The sequence below is a fragment of the Nasonia vitripennis genome (genome assembly GCF_009193385.2).
Source record: "Nasonia vitripennis strain AsymCx chromosome 5 unlocalized genomic scaffold, Nvit_psr_1.1 chr5_random0004, whole genome shotgun sequence".
Lineage (NCBI taxonomy): Eukaryota > Metazoa > Arthropoda > Insecta > Hymenoptera > Pteromalidae > Nasonia > Nasonia vitripennis.
In genome coordinates, this window is record NW_022279655.1 from 1,881,913 (window position 1) to 1,898,541 (window position 16,629).

The 16,629-nt window shown below is 43.0% G+C and overlaps 1 protein-coding gene across 2 annotated transcripts in view; it reads left to right on the top strand.

Moving 5' to 3' along the window:
• LOC100678665 (lysine-specific histone demethylase 1A) overlaps window positions 1–16,629 on the top strand; it is a 235,744-nt gene that overhangs the window by 194,900 nt on the left and 24,215 nt on the right. The gene's annotated exons all lie outside the window — the stretch shown is intronic.

A 16,629-nucleotide genomic window follows, 5' to 3' on the forward strand; every position in this document is an offset into this window, starting at 1 on the left:
CGACCGCCACTGAGACTCGGCTGCCAGTATAACACACTCGTATAATACACAGACTAACAGAAGAGTATATAGCACTGCACGAAACGGCAAGGTCCCGCGGCGTTAGCGAGCGTGCGAGTGTCAATTTCAGCATCTTCGTCGCTGCCAAATCCAACATTGGCTCCCCCTCGACTCTAGCGCGTCTCCTCGGCACACAAAGCAGCAGCCGTCATATCGTTACTACCGACAGTTACGTATAGCTTATTAATATTAACGAATAACCGATCAGCCGCGGGAGGAGAACGAATCGCGAGAGTCGGGCGAGAAAAGAAAGCCGCGAAGAAAAAAGGGAAGACGGGAGTGAAAGAGGGGATAGGGATATCTGGCGCGTGATTTATGCCCAGAGCGCGAGGGAGAGAGCGGGAGAGAAAGAAACAGTACGCTACGCCAATGCGGGGCTCGTTGCATCGCTATAAATCCTTAGGCATGGCGGGTCAAAAGTGGTTTCAGTTCGTTATCTGTATTTTTAGCGAGTGTAGCTCGTATCTTCTTCCTCTCCGGCTCCTCGTGCAACTGACACAAACCGTTTCACACCCTCGCCTTCATTCACTGACTCCCTCGCGAGTGTGTATTTGTGTTGACGTACGAATGCTTGCACGCCTCCGCTCGCCAATTTCTTCTTTTCTTCTACTCTTCTCCACCTCCACCTCCAGCGCCTCTTTCTCGGATGCATTTCCTTTCGTTTCGTTTGCTCGCTCTCGTCTTTATTACTCTTTGCTCTGCGCTTCTCTCTCCCGAGCGCGAGCGTCGCGCCCGCCGTGTCTTCATTTTGCGCCGAGCTCGCAGTGAGACTCGCTGGGAGCCGTAGTTGGAAAGCACTATAGTAATGATGAGAAATACTTGGGCGGATAATTCGCTACAGCAAGACTTTTGGCGCGGAGTTTCACGATGTCTTTTAAACCGTTTGCTATGCCGCCACAGATGATGTATGCGCGATTCTACAGCCAAACTGTACAATTTGAAGGAGTGAAACTTGAAACGAAGGTTGTAAAAAATTGATAAAATTATTAAAACTTCATGAATTTTTAAACACGACAGACGCATTGGTATTATATTATCAGCTTTTACTGCTACTCTATTCATATATTCCGCCTCTGACTTTTGATAAGGTTGAAGATAATTAAAATCTCAAAGGGAATGACTTCCGTAACTATGATCACCTATCAATTTTCATGACCTAATCCTGGTAGAGATGTTGACGATAATATTTCCAGAAATAGGCAAGATTTGTATGAACTGGATAGATTCCAGTCTCAACATATCGGTAGAAAACCCATCTAAAATGACATGAATTCTGGAATATTTCTAGCCAGATCTGCTAGAAGTCGTCTGCAAGAGTCGCGGCTACATAACATAACCTTGCCTTTTTTTATGGTTCGTAGGATTTGGATGTGCGACCGACTTTTAATTCGCGTGTATACATAATATACTTGTATCACTAATACACCTTTGAATAATATTATAACAAATATAATAAGCTACAATTACATAAACAGTTACCAAAAAATAGCCTTTATTGCGCCCCGAGTAATTCATTACCTGGCCGAGCTAACATTATTTTTTCCGGTGTTACAAACGGAGAGGAGACAGTGTCGAAAGCGAAAAAAGTAGACGACGGGACTCGGACTCGCGGACCCGAGAGCCAGAGGCCTGTGCTCTAAACTTTACTGAATTACTGAATAGCTTAGCCCGAGATCATGAATTTAAAATTTCACTCTGTTTCAAATAGCTCGCATTTTTTATAGGGACGGTCATTTAAGACAATTTTTTTTTAAATTCAAGATCTCGGGCTAAGCTATTCAGTAATGCCGAAAAAATAATGTTTGCTCGGCCAGGTAATAAATTACCCGGGGCACAATAAAGGCTATTTTTTGGTAACTATTTGTAATTGTGGCTTATTATATTTGTTATAATATTATTCATAGGTGTATCAGTGGTACACCTCTTAAATAAAATTATAACAAATATAATAAGCCACAACTATATGCGTTGGTATTATGTAGCGTCTGACGTGACGAGTAAACGCATGCGCAAAAGGTTATAAAATATACGTTAGTGGTCGATCCGAGTTATCGGCAAGATTTCTCGAGTATTTCTAGTCGGAATTCTACCGAATGAATCTGCCGAGCCGCTAGGATATTGACTGGTTCAACCAGCCAAATTTCTACCAGGGAATATTCAACTTAAAATTAATTGTAGGAAAAAACGTGATGCACTTGAATAATTGGCGCCCAGATTTTTATTGAATATTTAAAGGTTGGAATAATATGTAAATTAACAGTGCGTGGATAGTACATACTTAACAAGACTAGACTTCTATATATTAACTTTTGTAAAGATAAAAATCCAAAAAAACGTATTATATATCGCAAGAACTTTTAGAGCAATTATAATAATAAAAATTATGATAACTAGATCGGTATGTTGCAACTAATCTATTTCATGGTGAAAGTGATCAAAAAGGTTAGGAAAAACGTTAGGTACTAGATGACTCTCTCTTCTTTATATCACACGAAACAACTCATATTATACAAGTCGGCCCGTTTTGATTTCTTCTTTTCAATAAGGGTTTCATGATAATTGTTTAATCGTATAAGCGCGCTGCTCGAAAACAGGGAGTATAATTTTGAAAATGGAAGTAAAAGTAGACAAAGAAACACAGAACAAACTGTGCACATAAATACTTTACACAATATTCTATTGTGTACCAAGAGCGTAAAGTGGGCTTTTTAAGGCGAGGTCGTTTACGAGCCGCAGACGAATACTGCAACCACACGAGGCCAAAAAGCTCGCTTAGCCCTTGGTGCACACCATATTTTTTGTAACGCATGTACTGATTTTCGCATTTTTAGAAGATTTGCTAATGAATTGAGTAGCGGGCGCAAAAGTACTTTTTAACACTCCGTGCGCGAAACACGGTTTCTCGGGCTCGTTTTCCGTGCACGAAACACCTAAGGTTTTTTAACTAGTGCGCGAAACAAATAATATGGCGCGAAACATGCCGTTGCTATGGAAACGAAGTTTCGCAAATGCTACACGAAAAACGAGCCCCGTATAAACCGCGTTTTTCGCGCACGTCGTGTTAAAAAATATAGTTCGATATATCCCTGGTAGAATCGGTAACCCATTTAATGGCCAGTTCTTGGAATGGAATCTAAGAACTAGGCAGTTTTCTTTGCCATTTCTTAGGCAGAATGTAACGCCTTTTCTCCAACTTAATGAGCAGTTTTGGATTCAATCTGCTTACCTTGTTCGTAAATACAAACTGCCCATTATAGTTGGTCGAGTAACACAGCAGGGTTACACGTGTTTAGCACAGTTTGAGGTTATAATTGGATAATGGTATATAGCAGGCTTGGATTCGAGTTCTTAGTTTAGTGGAAAGTATAGAATAATTTTTCGCATCAGAAAAAATTGTGTCTGACCGAAGACTTGAACCCACATCCTGCACGCGGCCAAATAAGTACGGCCGTGCGCCTTAGTCGACTGAGCCACGCAGACGTTGTACCACGCAAAAAGCCCTATGAGCTTCGCCATATGTTTGAATTAATCAAATTATTCAGCTTACGCCTGAATATTAATAATTTTGTATTTTACATCCGAAAAATTAATTGATTTATTGATATTTTCATGAAATATAACTCTCAGCCATTAAAAATGCCCAAGATATCGCTACTTTTAGGAAATTAAAATGTCCAGTTTTTTCACATTTTACTTAGCCAGTTTTTGCCTTTACGGCCATTTTAAATGGGTGATTTTCTACCAGGGATGTGCACGAAGTAAGCGAGCCTTACACGGGTGTTTTGTCACCACACCAGTGCGAGAATCACCTACTTCGCGCACTTGTATCAAAATATACTATTTCCTACACAAACAAATTCTACACGGATATTCTCTACACTCATTTTTTATTATTTTACTACGCTGCAAAACTCTACACAAGCGTATAACCTACTTTGTAACAATCAACTAACAGTAGGTTGTGTGATTGTGTAGAGTTTTTCAGTGTAGTAAAATAATAAAAAATCGGTGTAGAAAAAATATCCGTGTAGAATTTTTTCGCCTAGTGAAATATATTTATGTATAGTTTGTTTTATGTCGATAAAGAGATATTTAATTTGAGCTCGAATTTGCTTCAAACGAATTCTCACAGTGTAAAAAGTTATGGGCCATAAAAAATAGGACATAAACACACAGATTACGCGAGAAATTGAAAAATGGGACGTAAAAATTCAACTAAAAAATATTTGAATCGAAATTATAAAAATTAAATTTTTTGTTATTGTTAGATTGACGTTTAGATTTTTAAAATGATTTCAGCGTAACATTAATTCCCTTTATCCCAGCATTAAACTCGGCCACTTTTATTCGTGTCTCTGTAGATAAAGGCTACGTAAGGACTGTGGCATTATATTACGAGATCCAGGTGAGAAATAAAAATTTTACGCTGGCCTCGAGAACAGAGACCGGGTAGAGGCAATAAACATCGACAAAGAGCGAAATTTCTAGCGTATAGCGATCAGAACCAATTTCCAGGAAATAGAACAACAAAAGAGGTTCACTTGCGTACGGTGATGAGCTTACTCACCTACTTGTCTCTGAATAAAATAAAGGATCTTGATATTTGTTTTTCGTCTTCATTGTTTTCAAACTCATAAGGTTGTCTAAACTAAAACAATTGTACGATAAAAATATGTTTAGTGTAAAAATTTATAAGCAAAACTTTTAGCACCGAAAAATAAAAATTAATTTATTACAGACCTTGCATTTCTTACATTTAAGTATAATTCGTGTGAATATATTGATGCCCGAGTAAAAGAACGCTCTATCTCACAACGAGGTTTTTTTTACGACTTTCCTATGTCATTTTTTATCCGAAATGAGATTAATTTTTTATGATTCTGCCATTGTAGTTTTGCACAGTTTATTTAAGGCACACAAATCGATCATATCAAAATTTGCGTACAGACAATTTTTTAAAAAACTCGCCTCAAGATAAAGCTTTCTTGAAGTGGTAGCCGAGATAGAGCATGCTTTCACTCAGGCATGCATCGACATAGTTTATTTATAGTTAAAATAATATAAAACAATGGATAATTATATCTCTCAGACATCTAGTTACATAATAGAATCGATAGATATATTATTGATTGAGTAACCGCACGTATTTATAAAAATCGACAACCCCTGATCATTACCGGTTGCACATAATCCATCATCTATTACTCCGCTCTCACTGTTAGCTCTTAAGCCGATGACAGTGATAATTAGCTATTAATGCCCCAACGTAGAACTATCTCGTATTACCTATAGCTAATAGTCCTAATGAACAGAGTTGTTGGAAAATCTGAAAAGCATTATCTCAGTCCATTGACTGGTATGAGTGCTTCGTGTAATCGGATTCTCAACGACTATCATCAAAACATCATTGGTTGCACTTATAAACGTAAATATTTGAAGCTATATCTATCACTAATGAACCGCGCATTACGTCGAACCGCCGTATTAAATACAAAATATGCGAATAACGATGAGTAAATAAACTGAAAGCAAGCGTCGAGGCGGTTTCAGTAGAAACGGTCGGCTGTTGCAAGACGCTATGCCAGCAGAACTGCGTTGATCGACTTTCTGCCCCCCTCCACCCCGATCCCGTGAAATCGGAAGAAGGCGGAGTAGTCGGCCGATGGAAAAATAAAGGAAGGGGTGGCCGTGAGGGTCGAGCTGTCTCGTCTCCTACTGAACTACTCTCTCATCTTTGACAAACTCGAAGGAGAAAGAGAGCGGCATCGAGCGAGTCGAGGCAAAGCGAGCTTATGTGGAACTCATCAATTCCGTCCTCCTCTCTCGCTTCCTGCTCCTCTTTTGCCATCGTCTCCGCTCGATTTCCCGACATTTCCCATGCGCGCGTCCGGCATCTCTAGTTCGGAGCTCAGAGCACCCCGCTGCACACGCTCACACAAGCGTGTGTATACATATAAATTCCGCGAGCCCTGAGAAAATCTCGAGAGAGTCCCTCGAGAAATATATAGGCGGCCGCCTCCCCGCTTTTCCTCCCGCTTATCTTCGACTGCTGCCGTTACCGCTGGGGAGGCAGGAGAAGAAGCGCGATCGCCGAGAATTATGGGCTTTATTGTTACTCTTTCTCGGTCCCGCGCGGCGAAGACAAACAAAAGCTGCGACTTTCGCGACTGTAATCAGCGGGACTGTGGAAAATTGTATCGACGTCGCGCGCAGCGGGGCTCCTTCTTTTTCTCCTCGTTTCAGCCCGACGCTCTTTCATTGCCGGGCGTTGATTTGCCGCCCCTTCCTCCCCTCCTCCGTATGCGCACCCCCAGCGCAAATTGACTCGAGGGCGCGCGCGCACTTTACGCGCTAGGTGTGCTCGCGAGCCAAAGCGCGGCGTCACGAGCGACTACCCTTTCTTCTGTTGTTGGATTTTTCGATGTGCTATTATGAACGCGCGACGGCGCTTTTCTTCTCGCGAGGAATTGACGGGCAAACCGCCCAAGACAGACTTTATTGACTTCGTAGGGCGTTGAACAAAAGTTCAGCGCCAAGAGCTTCGAAGCTGTGGCAAGTGTATACGGAGATTGTCGCGTTATTATTTACGACGGGGCTGCGGCTCTTATTTCGTTCCATCGGAATTTCTCGTGCCTATCATATTGAACAGCACTGTTGAAAATAATGGCCTTATTAAAACTTAATGCCTCATTAGAACTTGTTTTTCCAGACATATATCTTCAGTTCCCACATTACCGCGCTTTATACGACTATGCACTACCGTAATTTACCGCCTAATTGTTTTTCCATGCGCCGACGAGCAAATAATGGTAAATAATGCACGTGTGAGCATAAAAACGGCAGGCTCGATTAACTCGCCATTGCGAATCATCGGAATAAGAATTTTGAAATAATCCTCTTCATCTGCGCCTTCGCCCTCTCCTTCCTCATCGTTCTCTCCTTATGCACACTCTGCTTCTTCTCCTTACTACCTTATCCCTCTCACTTCCCTTATCTCGCGAGAGCCGGATGACTGTACTCTTTCCTCTTTTCATTATTCTTTTACCTTTAATCTACAGGCCATTTTGCGCTTATCTGACCTTATCCTCCTCTTCTCCTCGTTTTCTTCAACTCTTTTGCTCTCGGCGCGTCCTCTCGCCAGCTCCTCTTCCTCTCCTTTCTCCGTTAAAAGATGCATCGGCTGCGCGATATTACCCAAAAGTAACATGTAGTTATAAAAAAGGGCTTTCAATCTTTAATATCGCCTTTGTTTTTAAGATCTTACTCGTGTGCGCAAGTAATTTCCGTAACGATACAAAAGTGTACACGCGTATAAAGTGTAGTCGTAAATTTAAACGTTACCGCATCATTGTAGCTTGAACTTGATGTCTTTTCCGCTTTTGCCAGTTTATTGTGTTACGAATCAATTGAGTTTGCTGTATAGCTATCAAGCAATGGCCTGTGTGTATGGAAAAAGAAATAAATGAATGACCATAAGAAAAATATCGTGTGACTTTTCAGAAATCAGCCAGTAACGGCTCGCAGCGTTTTGAGAAAGTAGGGCGCTTGAAACCAACATCGTTTTCCTATCACGGGTATTATATTCGTAGCTTTTTCCGAGTAACAGTAGGTAAAAGCGTTGCGTAAGACTGGGGGATCTCGAGTAACAAAGTCAATCAACAAATGCGCGATTCGTCGACGACGTGAGCCCGGAGGGACTGTCGCGCGCCTGCGGCGACTCCGGACCGGCGCGTTCCGTAGTCCAAGAGAGAGAGAGAGAGAGAGAGAGAGAGAGAGAGAGAGAGAGAGAGAGAGGGGAGGGGGTGGAAGGCGATATCGCGCAATTAACCTTAGCTCGCCGGGCTCTCGCTATCTCAACATGGCTAGCAACCTCGGACCTGCACTCTCGCCAACTCGCCGCTGCCGCCGTACTTGCATTTGCTGCTCTCACACACACACGCACACACACACACACATATATATATATATATATATATATATATACACGCGTTCACAGATACACAGACATACACACACAGAATCTGCCTCTTACAGTCCGCTCTGACTGCGGGGAATTGACGGCCGCGCGGATGGCGCACAATCGAGATCGGCTATCTTGGTTTATATATGTGTGCACCTCCCCCTCTGGCTCCTCTAAATTCTATATCTTTCTCAGTCGTCGATAGAAAGCGTACTCAAGAGGCTGCGCGACGAAGGAGAGGAAGAGGGAGAATGAGATAGAAGGCGGACTATATACTACAGCGGTATACCTTCTTGCAGACGACGGCGACGACAGCTGTCGGGCCGCGTAAATTCAATCTACGGGAAGTCGATAATAACTTCTTATAATTAAGTTTTCGCGCTTGCTCTCTCGCCCTCCATTATACATGTTTGTCTGTACGCCTGGACTTGTCGCGTCGCAGCGGCTCTTTCTTAGCTCCTGTTCCCGACGTTACATCATCGCCCGAATCCTAATTCAGCTGGTTATATATCGCCGCGCGACACTGCGTCTTTCCCCGACTCGTCGCAGCGACGGTAATTATGTACAACTATGTATATGCTAGCCGTGCCCTTGCCGGCGGCAACCTGGCGAAAGCCGGAGGTGCAAATAGAGAAAGGTGCTGCTGCAGCCAATACACGCGCGCGTGTAAATACGCAGCAGCCCTTATTGATTACGTCGGTGCAATAACCCGGCTGCTACTAGCTGCCACTGCCGCACTCCGTTAATTCAGCCCGCGTGCGTTCATATTGCGCTGCCGGAGACAGCGGCTTTTATATGCAAGCAATTATCCGAAAACTTTTGTCCCTTGCTTGCTATCCGTGCTGAGCCCATGCTACCACTATGACGGTCGTTCGGCGCGCTATCGCTAGCGGCGTTGCCACGCTCGACTGGCTTCCATAGCAATATGCGTATACCCCCCTCGGACTTGGTATGTAATTCTATTTTCGTATACTGCAGTGCGTGGCAGATTCTGTTTCAGTCTAGAGAACGGCCCTTATCGCGTTTGTCGGCTTTTTATTGGTGTTATAACAGCGACCAGGAATCGCTGATTTATAGGTATTTTAATACCTCCGCGGGTGACAAGTGATGAATCGAAGGCGTTTCACGCCCACATCGTGCGACTAGCAGGTTCTTAAAATCACAAACGTTTCATTTTAATCTACGAGTAAATTCCCAGCAGTACTATAGGTGAAGGAAATACTGAAACTAAAAAAGTTCTATGTTTTCTTTATCACTTATCTCTTTCGAATAAAAATTTAAAACAATCGCTGATATATTCGATCTCTAGCCGCGTAACTCGGCTCCTTTTGTATGGGAGAGCAATGCCAAAAGCAGCTGCAAAATTGAAACTCTACTGTGAGACCGCTATCTTTTTGCCAGAGCGCTTTTCGCTTTTGGTTACGAAAGTAACATTTTGATTGTATGGAAATTTTACCGACGGATATTCCAACTTCTGGAACGAGCGGCGAGAACACGCGTCGGAACATTTCAGTTGTGTGCTTTGGTACTTATGTTTTTATGCTTGACGCTTCGGTCGAACAAGATTTGGTTTCTCGCGTATGTGTGCGGTCGAAAGGTCGAAGTGGAGCAATTCGGAAAATGATTTAAGGATCGATAAATCTTGAAGCTTGTTTATGGCACGTAAACATAATTACTTTCAACGAATTGGAAATCCGGTATAGATAAAATAGTGCAACTAGTAAAACGTCTAAAATTCAATTTCAAATCACAAATTGAACTTGGGCCTCGACTATATTACTTTTTTATTCCATCGTTTTGGTAGAATCACAAAAAATAGAAAAATATCCATGATCCATCAAACACAAATATAAACAATAAATGCATTTAACGACTAGCGCTCATACGACAAGCCCCAATTAATCATTTGCTGCTCATTAAAGCCTATTTACCTCAGCGCGTATTCGTCATGAGTATGTGTGTGTGTGTGTGTGTGTGTGTATATATATATATATATTTTTTTTTTGTATGGATCATAATTTGAAATACAGTATCAAATGGGTGGATTAATTCTTGGTATCATGTATCCAGGTATACTACAACAAATCTATACGAAGGGAATTCCAATACCTGAATTTACTTTATAACGCGCGCCGTTGCCGCTGCAAAGACTTTTTCACAACATGCTAACCACAGAAAATACTGTAGCCTGATGATGAAAAACAGTAAGCAGTGTGGCTGCATCCAACTTTGTCTGTAACACTCGCAGCGTTACAAAAAATGTGTCGCAGTAGATGATGTCCCTTTCTGCTCGCTCTGCAGCGTTTCCAGTGCGCGCGGTGCGAACGCACAAGTATCGTGGCAGCTTTTTCGCTAGTCGCCTGCGGCTGATGCTCCCAGTGACCATCTCTTTCTCTCAAAATCTATCCTCCGAGGATAGCAAACAAGTGCCTATGCGCAATATCGCGCCATCAGCTCCCGCCTGTACGGGAGTCAGAGACTGGCAGAAGAATTCGCATACTGCAATCATCTTCTGTATGGCAATAACCAGGTGCTCTGGGATCTTGTAGCGTACGATGCGACGCAAAAAGGCTTATGAAGGATCGTTTTATTTCCTTAATTTGTTTCGCTATAGACGCTCGAAGTTTATGGAATCTCTCTGAAACAGAAAGACCTCATCGCGTTTGAAGAGTAATATTTATTCTATCTTCAGCTGGTGTTCCTTGGAATGATTGTGCCCATTTCGCCGAGGCGTCGGCATTTGCTGCTTCGGCACTTTGTTTTCCGACAAATATCTAGAAATTTCTCGCGCCGCAGCAGCAGAACTCCTGTCACGTAATTTAGCCCGAGGCATCTCCTTTTAGTCCTGAATAGTAGCAGTAGCTCTGTTGAGCTCCGAGATAATCCAGCTGGCAGCACTCGAGACACGAAGAGAGTAGCCCACATATGCGCGAGTTCAATTCTACAGACGCGAGCGCTTGCTCTTCTATGTAGAGCATAAACAATGCTGTGCCTGGGCAGTCGTGCGAGAGACAGAGAGAAAAGGCAACTAACCGCGCGGTTTCACACAGCAGCATCAGGAGTACAGCAGCGAGTTTGTGACGCACTTGGACGGCTTTACCGGCGGCGAGGCCGCGAGCGAGAAAACACACTAACTCACTCGGGCGCTACACTCATGCGCACGCATCCTGCGGCGGTGCGCGGTAGCGGCCACGTGAAACCAGTTACAAAGGCAAATATGTGCACAACCGACGCACACGCGTGCGCAAGCATTGTAAATGCTCCTTTCTCTCTCTCTCTCTCTCTCTCTCTCTCTCTCTCTCTCTCTCTCTCTCTCTCTCTCTCCCACTCACTCTGGCTACAGTTTGTGTTCGAACGATTTTTTTCGAACGCGATGTTTGTCCATCGAATTGTTGGGAAATTAGAGGCCGCGAAAGTGGAATGTTGATGTTCAAACCACAAATATACTTTTTGGAAAACATCGAGCGTACTGATGAAAAGCAAATTTCAGACTGTTAACCAGCCACCCTTTCGAACGGTAACATTTTTCAGATGCAGCTGTTGATTCTAGACATAGAAAATAGTTTAATGTACAAACGTATATCCAACAATAGGATACTGTTCTGAAATCGCTGGTTTTGAAATTTGCAAAATTCTGTTCGTGACAAGAGTTTTTCGAACACATTTTGGCCGTTTATCCTTAGCAAAATATATGGAGAAATTCCTATTTCATTTTGCTTAATATTTTAAGTCAATATTACTTATCCAAACATTGGGTGTTTGCTGTTCAGCAGTCCTCTGATGTTAATTAGGAAATGGGTATTTCAAAGGGTAGAGTGCGTTGCATTTGGAGGCGTCTAAACATGAAACAGTTTGTCCGGACTAAGTATGTCGCTTTGGAGTGTCAGCACAAATTGTTTTTCGTATAAACAATGCCAGTTATGTGCAGCATAGAGTTGTTGCCAATCGATCTTGTTCAGTTTGACATCAAATTACCTTTTAGTGAAAGAACTCATTTGAACTTTAAACTCAATTAACGAAAACTGCGTTGTGTAGGCCAAAAATATTTAATGTTCGTTCGATTAATAATTAATTATTTTGTTCTTAATTTAGTGGTGTAAAAACTCTATTTGAATTTGATTAAAACGTTTAATAGCCGACCAATTATAGTACACATTTTTTATCATTTTTTACATTCACCTTGTGTTAATTGTTACTGCGGGCAATTTGCTGGAATATAGTCAAATGTATGAATTTTGAGTTCGTATCAATTAATATTATTTAAACAGATGGTTATTGGAGGGTGCACTACAGGGTGGCTTGAAAATATATCTTGCAATTAATTGAAACTACGTCTCATAATTTCGGTTCTCCAAGTGCAAAATGATACTTGATCACATATACTTTGAAGAGTAGTTTGTGTAGAATTAATTTAGGCGGAAATGTAAGTGCTCGAGAAGTCAGAAAGTATCGCTATCACTTGTAATGGCAGCACGTACCACCCCAGAGCAAAGCACAAGTTCTGCATATATTGGTACATCGCTCCGAAACTAGACGAATTTACAATTAGCGAGCTCCCGTTGGAAGACAGCTGTCGCGCGTTGCGCATCTCCGGCTTGCCTCGCGCAGTTCCCCCAGCTTACTCGTGAGCTCTTTCAGCCATGGTCTCTTTAACCTCCCACGCGCTCTCAGAAGAGAAGACAGGTTATTGTTATTACGCCGGGCGATTTGCATTCGACGCTCCGCTTTGAAATTTCGCGGCTTTAATTACACGCCGAGTTGCGTGCCTACTTCCCCTCCACTTTGCGCTCTGTCTCTTGCCGCGCCAGAGTGGAAAAGCGGCGGCAGCAGCAGCAGCGCAACGCCTAAATTGGGGATGAATCTTATTACCCGTGTGAGCACACGTACACATAAGAAAGTCAGTCGCGCGAGTGCGGCACAGCGTGCGCGCAGCGACAAAGTGAGGCGGCTCCGCAAGCGCTAATGGCGTCTATTAATCGCTAGATTATCGTCTTATCTTTGGCTCTTCCATTAGATGTAATAAAAGAGAAGACGCTGAAAGTACTTACGGTTTTAAGCTCGCCAGATTAAGCCTGGCAAATTGGAATTGCGCACGCTCGGCTAGTTTGTTTCTAGCGCGAGCTGCGCGCGTCATTACAATCCGGACATTAAGGTCTCGATTATTCGATGTACGGACATTAATTTTTATGTGATGTGAAGGATGCTTTGCTGCGAAAGCTCGAGGATATCTTGAGATGCCGGGTTTCAGAACCGCTCAATTTAAGTTACAAACTTACTTGTGAAGTGTTTAACAGTCCAACTCTCTTCCAATATAATCAATGTAAGCCTCAATAATTTGAAAAAGCTCGTGTGCATACTCATGCCTATATGGTTGCAATGTGTGGAACTAATTTCAGTACTTGTGACAAATACTTTGAAGCAACAATTTAATTACAGCCGTTATATCGCAACATCTCAAAGCCTTGAATATTCTCGTAGTAAATTTGATTCAAACTATTAATCTATGTTTGAGATGAGAATTAGGGTGCGCCATCTTGTCGGACTGGCTCAGGGCACACTCCACCCAAACCACTTTTATCAATACAGAGGTACTAGCGGTTTCATGTCTACTGTACGGGATCCATACCTATGAAGTTTCGATTACAGTTGGGGAATATTACGTAACATACAAGCCACTTTTATATAGACGAATTTTCGTAATAATATACTGATCAGGACAAAACTGTATCCTAACTCTTATGGAAACATTAAGAACTAATAGTTATGTTTGGCAACCAATTTTCCACTTTAATTATCTTTCACCCAGCTCTCTTTATTATGTGGATCAAAAGTTCAGAGCCCTGTCAAAATCACCTCAGATGATCAATTTGATTTTACAATGCGTTAAGTTCAACTATGATGCTGTATCGTTTTTTGAATCGAACTAGTTCATTAAAATAAATGAATAACTAAAACTAAAAAAGTTTACTTGCAAACATTGAAAATGTTCATCTCGTGCCATGCCAACAAACACGCGTTAATGCAGAGAAAATTATTCGTATTACGAATTAAGAAAGTGAAAACAACGAAATACTGTTTTTACCGAATTAAAAATGTTTGCATCACCAAAAACTCCATTATAAGTTGTTAGTAGTAGTGTTTATTCATTGGTACGGATCAGTCGCCTACAAAATTATATTTGAATTGATCTATATTCAATTTTTAGATAGCAACAACAGTAAAAGATTCATGTTTTTAATTTTGATAGCCTTTATTCATTCACTTCTAATGAACTGCGTTCGCATACCCGTGGTTTTTGAAACCCCTATTTTTCAATGCTTCACAACATTGTTCTATCTTGGCCATTAATCTTCAAACAAAAATCTGTGCATTAAAAATTCGAGAGAGAAAGAGGCTGAACCTTAAGCGATGAGCGTTGTACATATTAGAGCAAAAAAGGGGTAAGAGAGGAGGAGAAAAAAATCAAAGCTTCGTTAAGGCAACACGACGTTCTCCTATTGAGACAAAGCAACGTTAATAATGCTTTCATTGTGTGAGTGGCGCGCTTGTATTCTCGGTACATAACGCGCACTCTTGCACTCTCTCTCTCTCTCTCTCTCTCTCTCTCTCTCTCTCTCTCTCTCTCTCTCTCTTTTCCTCCGCACTGCACGCTTACTCGCGTTAACGCAGCTGTGCCGGACGTATATTTACACGCACTATGCTCGTGTTTTTTTTCTGTCCAGTTTCATCCCTTTCGCTATAGCTTCGAGCGTCGAACGACGTTTTTTGTTGGCGGTCCGAAAAATTCAATTACGTTTTCGACGCAAGCGCTTCTCCTGCGTATTATGTGTGCTTGTATTTTCTTTTCCTTACTGCCTATTTTTTGCTGAAAAAACTTATATTCTCGTTGGCTTTTGTTTGCGAATATTGTTTATTCACTTGGAGGTTGAATCACTGTTTTGGAAGCTTGGGAAATTATTTTGCCGGTGTAATGTATTCTTATTCTGATATGCTATTTTTCCATAGCACACCGTGCGCAAAGTGTACATCTTAGCGATCGCTACGAGGGGCTAACTATATTCATTTCTATTTCAATACTAAGTCCTTTTAACAGTCTATCGTCTTCTCAGCCAGACACCCCTCCTCCCTCGTCCTCGTTAACTATACAGCAGCGCTGCGCGTATCGGTAACCTATCTCTCGTCTTCGAGTCCCCCTACGACTCGCCGAGAACTTCTTCATTCCTTCAGTGCCAAGTCCCTATTACCTCGGCGGCCCCCCGAATACATAATCTGCGAGTAATTGCGATGATAATGCAGCGGTGCCCTGAGCGGTGTTAGCCTCTCCCTGCCTCTCATCCCTTACTTTTCATCGCTTTTCTTCTTTTTGATTCGCTAAAAGAAATGCCGCGCATGGGGGTATGCAGACAATTTCCCTCTCCAGCACTCTGCGCTCTTCTCTTTCACCCGACAGCGAGGGGGCGTAAATTGAAAAAGAGCACGGCGTGGCTCTTTTTTGTCCTGTTTAAAAAAGCAATTTGCGGCCTTGAGATAAGACCTAAGCACACAGAGGCGGATCGCTGCTTGGTGTGAGTACACGCGTGCACTTGAAATAGAGACGGAGACGAAGGGAGACCGAGACAGGTAAATAAGAGGCCGCATTAGTGGTGCAATAGATATAGTTGGGTGGTGGATAGTAAAGCCCTCGTTGGCAGTTTGCAGACCTTGAGCAAATTAGCAGCCTCCGTTTGCCGAGTGTCTTATTTCCACGCAATATGTGTACAGGTACACGCGTGTCGAGCAAAGCTGTCTCTCTCTCGGCTCCTCTCGCTGGAGTCCACCTATAAACTTCTTACCCTCGGTAAGCAGAAGCCTAACGCTGGAATGCTTGGCATGTGTGCACGTATGTATGCCGCAACGCGTGCTCGAGAACACATAGGCGCCTCTGTGCAGTTCGCGTGCATCCCCTTTCGCCAACTTTTCTGTCCGTCTCTCTCTCTCTCTCTCTCTCTCTCTCTCTCTCTCTCTCTCTCTCTCTCTCTCTCTCTCTTTCACTCTCCCTTTCTTCCTCGCTTGCTTTCCATCTGCAGGCATGAGCGAGCGCGTCGAGAGGCTGTGTGTGTGTGTTCTTGATGTCGTTGCCGTTGCTTCTGCTGCTGCTCTTGCCGCTGCCACACTGCTCTGTGGCTGAAGGCTCGCCGCTCCGATCCACCGCAAATGCGTTTTTTGTGTTGGCTATGCACGGGCTGCAAGCAGAGCGCGCCTACCACATCGCGAGAAGGATAGCTTGCAGAAGGAGAGAGAAGCACTATTCACTTCTGCGAGGTCGCATTCAAATATCCCGCCGCTGATGCTGTTCTTCGTTTAACCACGGGCTTTTTTATTCGCCGCTCAGCGTCTCCACTTAGCTTTTCTTCTCTCTCTCTCTCTCTCTCTCTCTCTCTCTCTCTCTCTCTCTCTCTCTCTCTCCTCACGGCGGTCTCGATTCTCTTTGCCCCGTAGCTGGAGGAAAGTGCGCACTCGCACGCTCCATTATGCACGCGAGAAAAAGAGACGCGCGAGCGCGCACCTGACTCCCTTTGCAACCGTCGATACTTTAATTGCTTCGGGAGGCCGAGGCTGAGTAAACGACT